This window comes from Echinops telfairi, unplaced genomic scaffold (assembly GCF_000313985.2).
Source record: "Echinops telfairi isolate 266 unplaced genomic scaffold, ASM31398v2 ScPeMD7_7462;HRSCAF=8500, whole genome shotgun sequence".
Lineage (NCBI taxonomy): Eukaryota > Metazoa > Chordata > Mammalia > Afrosoricida > Tenrecidae > Echinops > Echinops telfairi.
The window spans coordinates 3769192-3775199 of record NW_022111362.1 but is presented as its reverse complement, the minus strand read 5'-3'; positions in this window follow the sequence as shown (position 1 = coordinate 3775199).

The following is a 6008-nucleotide window of genomic DNA, read 5'->3' as shown; positions in this document are numbered from 1 at the left end:
CTACCCCCTCCTCACCACCGATTTGGGTCACTTGTTGTTCACTTGTCCCTGGGTTTGTTAACACCACTTCCTTTCCCCTGACCTTCCCCTCTCCCATGTCCTCCAGAACTGTTGGTCCCATTGTTTTCTCCTCCAGATTGTTCATCCAGCCTATCTTATGTAGACAGATCTGTGGAGATAATAACATACACAAAAACAAGAAAGCGACTCATGCACTTAAGTTTTCCCATGGTACTGTCCTTGTAAACTGTGTTCAACACTCCAAGTTTCTGTGGCATTTTCCACAAGCAAGAAACAGAATTTCACAGCTATACTCTGTCCTCTTAAATCAGCCATCACACACACACACACACACACAAACAAGGATGGAGGGAAACTGCTTTCACAAAAGAAATTCACTCTGATCAGAGAACCTTCCCAGGTGATACCACTGTGTACACCAGCTCAGAGTGAGTTGCTCAATGCTCACCTAGTGGGGAAAAAAATGTATACTATGAAATCTCTGCCAAGTGGAGCTTTTTTTCCCTTTTGGGGAGTGGGGCGGGGTGGCCCACCCCCTTGAATGAGTGTAACCAGATTTGTTTCTCTAGACAACCTGGTCTAACACACCTCCCAAACCAAGTTAATCTGCACAATAGTTCTGGGTTGAAAGATTTTCTTATTGTTGAGAGTGAACATCTATTCTGTAAACGGTGAGAAAGTTAGTTCCCTTGGGTTCTAAGGCTGCAAACTCCGAGTTCTTGCCCTATATATTTCTATGCTTATAGCCTCCATTGAAGTTATCTTTACAGAAATGGTGTTTCTGTGAGTTCTCCCTGACCAGTCCAATGAGTTAGCAAACCCAATTAAAAAACATTTTTATACATGCCTTGGGGGAATAATTGGTGTCAGAAATGACAGAGAAATTGAAGAATGAGATTATATTTGGCCTCTGCCTCATAGGAATAAGCTATGTACTGATTATTAGCCTCAGATTTAACTTTCAGAACTCAACCTATTTGTTGTTATTAATTGTGTAATCAAAGGGATCTTGATTAAGAACCAGAGGGCTGGGACAGGGACACAAAAGGGACAAACGTTGGACTCTCCATGTGGCCTGGTGAATGGGGACTCCAACTGAGTCAATCTAATGCAGAAAAACAATTGCATATTCTTTGTTTTGTGTTCTTGTTGTCATGGTGTTATGTATAATCACTTTTTATGTCTCTGTAAAAAGATATTGGAACAGCAGCAGAAAAATAAAGATAGAGTCAGTGAAGAGGAAACAAGGTGATAGTGGCTTACCTGTGCTGTACATAGTGACACAGAGAGGGCCAAGGACCTTAACCCTAAAGAGAACCCATCGTACCCTAGGGTCTTCTTGTACTACCCTAGTCACACCGACCAAATCCATTCAGAGCTGTCAGTAAGTGTGGACAAAGGGAGAGGATCTGAGAAAAAGCCAAAACATAGCCATGCTCAATTTCAACTGTAATTCATGATAGCTGAGTGGCATTAAGAGACTAGATTCTCTCTGAGTCTCAAGTTTCTCTGTGTCAATAGGCATAATTACCATCCATCTCATGCTCAATACCACAATCCATCTGTCAATGGAATCAGTTCTATAATAAAATCTGCTATGAACTGGCAATCAATTGAAAAAAGGTTTCCTCTGAAACATGGCCAACTTCCAATATAAGAAGATGCTGTGGAAAAGCTTGCTTTCTCTTTGGGGGGGAGGGGTCGGTCTGGCTCCTGCTACTGGCTTTTCCTCCAACCTTTAGTTCTTCAGACTTGAGCCAGTGGTCATCAGGTGCCTAAGGGTCATCAGCAGCCTCCTATCCCACATGCAAACATTGGAATAATTTTCCTCTGCATCCAGAAGCCTGTTGTCTTATTTGCCAATCTCAAGATATGCAAGGCCAGCTTTTAAAAAGCTGCATTTTTTGCTTTCAAAAGCTGCATTTAGGACTTTTTCCTTTTTTTTGGTTTTGAAAAATTTGATTATAACATGTATAAATGATTTTCCCTTTGGATATATCATAATTTGGGTGTGTCCTATTCAGCTTCTATAATGTCTGTCTTCTTGTCTTTCATATTAAGGAAGTTTTCTTCCAAGAACTCTTCAACTGTTTTCTTTTCCTATTTTGAAATTCCAAGGAAATGTCAATTTTTCCTTTTGGTGATGTCCCACACCATTCGTAGAACTTCATGTTTGTTTGTAGCTTCTTCTTTCTTCCTTTATTTATTTAGGTTGTTCCTCAGCAGATGCCACCATTTGTTAGCTTGACATACAGTGGACTGTATATTGCTGTGATGCTGGATGCTGTATCAATGGTATTTCAATAGCAGCAGTCACCCAAGATGAACAGGCTTCAGTGGAACTTCTACACTAAGAATAGACTGAGAAGGAACAAGGTGTTCACTTATTAAAGATCAGCCACTGAAAACACTATGAATAGTAGCATAATACTGTCAGATAAAGTGCCAGAAAATGAGTGTCTCAGATCGAAAGGCATGCAAACAACAACTGAAAAAGAGCTGCCTCTTTAAAGTATGCACTGATCATAAGGATATGGATGTGGAAATGCTTTCAGGACCTTCGTTTACTGGTGAGGCACAACTAAGAAACACCTGCATATAACCATCAGTAATTTGAATGTGGCATGTATCAAATATGAATTACACGGTGCTCAAAAATGAAGTGGAATGCACAAAGATCAATATCTCAGTACTTGAAGCAAACGTATTGGTCAGTTTGAATAAATCATATGCTTTACTGTGGGGAATATAAAATACAAAAGCAATGATATATTCATCAAAAAGGGTATTTCAATAGCTTGTATTTGGGATTTTTAATTTGTCATACTATGATGTGGCAGTTACATAATCTCCTGTCAACTTGAAGGGGTGGAGTCGAGCCTGTCAATCAGGTAGCAGCTTGATGATTTCATTTGGAGGCACAAAGGAGATAAATAGCCCCTATAACTATATGTCAAGAGAAGCCTCCAGCTTCTGGTCCACAGACTTGCCTGTCTGAGGTAGTTTATTGTGCCAACCTGGCCGATAAACACATGTGGGGTTAATTGAAGGGCAGAGGGATAAATGGCTCAGTGAGCCTCGCCTTTCTAGTTCTCGGGTCTATTGCTTTCTGATGGTCAGGCCAGGGTGAAGCTGCCTTGGCCAGTTCCCTGCTTTAGCTGGCGGGGTTCACTTCCTGCAGGACATCCTTGAGGAGAAGCCACATGGACCTGCCCCGATGCAGCCCTGGGTGCTGGAGCAGCCATGAGGAGACCCCTGCCAGTGCTGAGATGCTTACACATTCACTGTCTCAGCTTTCCTCCTGCAGTCGGCATCATTGCATCTGTTTTGTGAGATGGAGGAGGACTCTGTAGACTGGTGTTGGACATATGGGTTAATGGGTTAATGTTGAACTTGTGGGCTTGGGCAGCACTGGGTTGGGATGTTTTCTTGATGGGCACTTAACCTTTATATAAAACTCTCTCTTATACATGAGTTTCTGTGGATTTGTTTCTCTAAAAGTACCCAGACTAATACACTCTCTAGAATTGTGAGTCATTTCTTTGATAGAAACATTTCTCTCTCTATATATATAAATATATAAGCTTCTCCGGTTATGTTTCCCTTCAAAACCCAACCTATGACTTGATCTTTTAAAGTCTTTATTGCCATTGACTATGGACAATAGGCCATCAACAGGCCAATGCCTAGAGTATTAAGTGGAAAAACAGATTAATGTTACTTGAAGAAGACCCCAGGGAACTCCTACTCCCACCGTCTCACTGGACTGTGTCCTCCCCTTGTCCCTTTCCCCATCTGCCCTGAGTCTAGGCATGCTAACAGGAAAGGACAGAAGCTTTATTCAAAAGGAGAAACCCTCTTGTCCTCTAAGGTCCCTTCCTTCCCACCCCCAGTTGCTTAGGCAGTCTGTAGCCTATTGAGGCCTGGACATGGTTATTTATTGAGCAGTTGTATTGAAAGCAAGTGCCTAGAGGGATCACTTAGGGTGATTTTGCTTGTTTGTGTGGCTGATACTGTTACTGAGCAATGGGTCCTGCAGGAGCTGGAGAGCTTTCATAAGCTGCTCACTTAGGTTAGGAATTCTCACATGAGGTAACATACATCATTCCAATGTATATACATACCTCTCCGTGGGCCTGCACTAAGTTCTTAGAATAATTATTTAAACCAGTTACTTCACTCAAGTGTTTATACAGCTGGGGGAGATGAGAGCGTTGGAGAATAAAATCAGTAACTGCAGTTATTTGGTGGATCATTTGAGAAAATGTGTGGGAAGGTCATTTTGAAAAACTGAGTGTCGTGAGTATGGAATGGGTTTAAGTTACTTAGCCAACCCCATGTCATGGCCTTTCCCCTCAACCTTTTTCCAACCCTAGGCAACCCAGGTGTGGCTTTTTGGGAGCCTCCAATACTGGTCTTCTTCACTCCAATCGTTGTCTTTATTGCTATCTTTTGTTTTTGCATTAACAGCCTTACTGGAATTGGAGACAATCATGACAATCAGTAAAAGATAGTAGGACCATGGAGGATCCCAGGTGGCACAAAGATTAAGTATGCAGGTGCTAACTAAAAGGTAGAACCCTCGTCAGCAGTTCCTCATGGAAAAGAGTTGAGAATCTGTTCCTGTAAAACTTGCAACCTAGAAAATCCTATGAGGCAGATATACTCTGACAGTTCACTGTCACTGAGTCGACTCCCAGTGACATTATAAGACACAGAAGAGCTTCCGTGTGAGTTTCAGAGAGTGTCTTTTACAGGAGTAGAAAGCTTCATCTTTCTCCCCTTGGACTGACTGATAGTTTCAAACTGTTGACAAAGCAGTTAGCAGCCTAAGACACAAACCACTATGACACTGGTGCTCCTATCGACTCTGACAGAGGAGGTTCCTATGGGGCTACATCTACTCAATAGCACTGAATGATACCATCAGGCCTGTGTCTGGTTCTGGTTCTTGTTCTTTGTTGTGTTTATGTGGTGGATTACATTGATTTTTCTTCAAATGTTGAATCATCTTTACATACCTGCTATGAATCCTACTTGGTCATGAATAATTCTTCTTCCTCTTATTTTTGATATGCTGTTGGATTCTATTGACAAGAATTTGGTTGAGAGTCTTTGCCTCTATGTTCATGAGGGCTATTGGTCTACAGTTTTCTGGCTTCGTTGGGTCTGCCTGGTGTAGGTATCAGGATTACACTTGATTCATAGAATGAATTGAGAGTTCGGGGTCCCTTTCTATTCTGGAACAGTCTGTGTTGAGTTGGTGACAGCTCTCCCCAAAAATCTCGGTATAATTGCCCCTGTGAAACCATCTACTGCTGGGATTTCCTTGGTTAGAAGTTTCTTGATGACCCTTTCTATATCTTCTTTTGTTATGGGTATGTTCAGGTTTTCTACATCCATATACATGAATTTGGGGAGATGACATATTGCTATGTATTTGTCTATTTCTTCTAGATTATCAAACTTGTGGGATCACAGTCCTTCTAAGGACTGTGTTATTATTTGATTTATTTAATTTAGAATGTTGTGATGTCACCTTTTTCATCTCTAATTCTAATTCATTGTACCTTCTTTCTCTTTCTTTCCCTTTGATATATTTGCTAGCAGTTTGTGAAATTCCCACATCTTTATAATTTCGTTTCTTTTGTTTCTGGAAAGTTAAGGCTTTTAATTCTATTTATCGGAGGTGGCTTGTTAAGGTGTTGATTTTGAATTTCTCCTCTTTTTCCATTTGTGTTTTGTTTGCTATAAAATAACCGAGGATGGCAACTTTTGCTGTGTTCTCAAGGTTTTGGTATAATTGTTATTCTTGTTTGTCTCAAGGAATTTCTTCATTTTATCCCTTTTTAATCTATTATTAAGTCATTTTCAGTGATACATTGTTCTGTCTCTATGTATTTGTCTTTATGTTCCTGATCTTTCTATTATTGATTTCCAGTTTTATAGTTTGTGATCTTAGTAAATAGATTGTTGAATCTCTATGT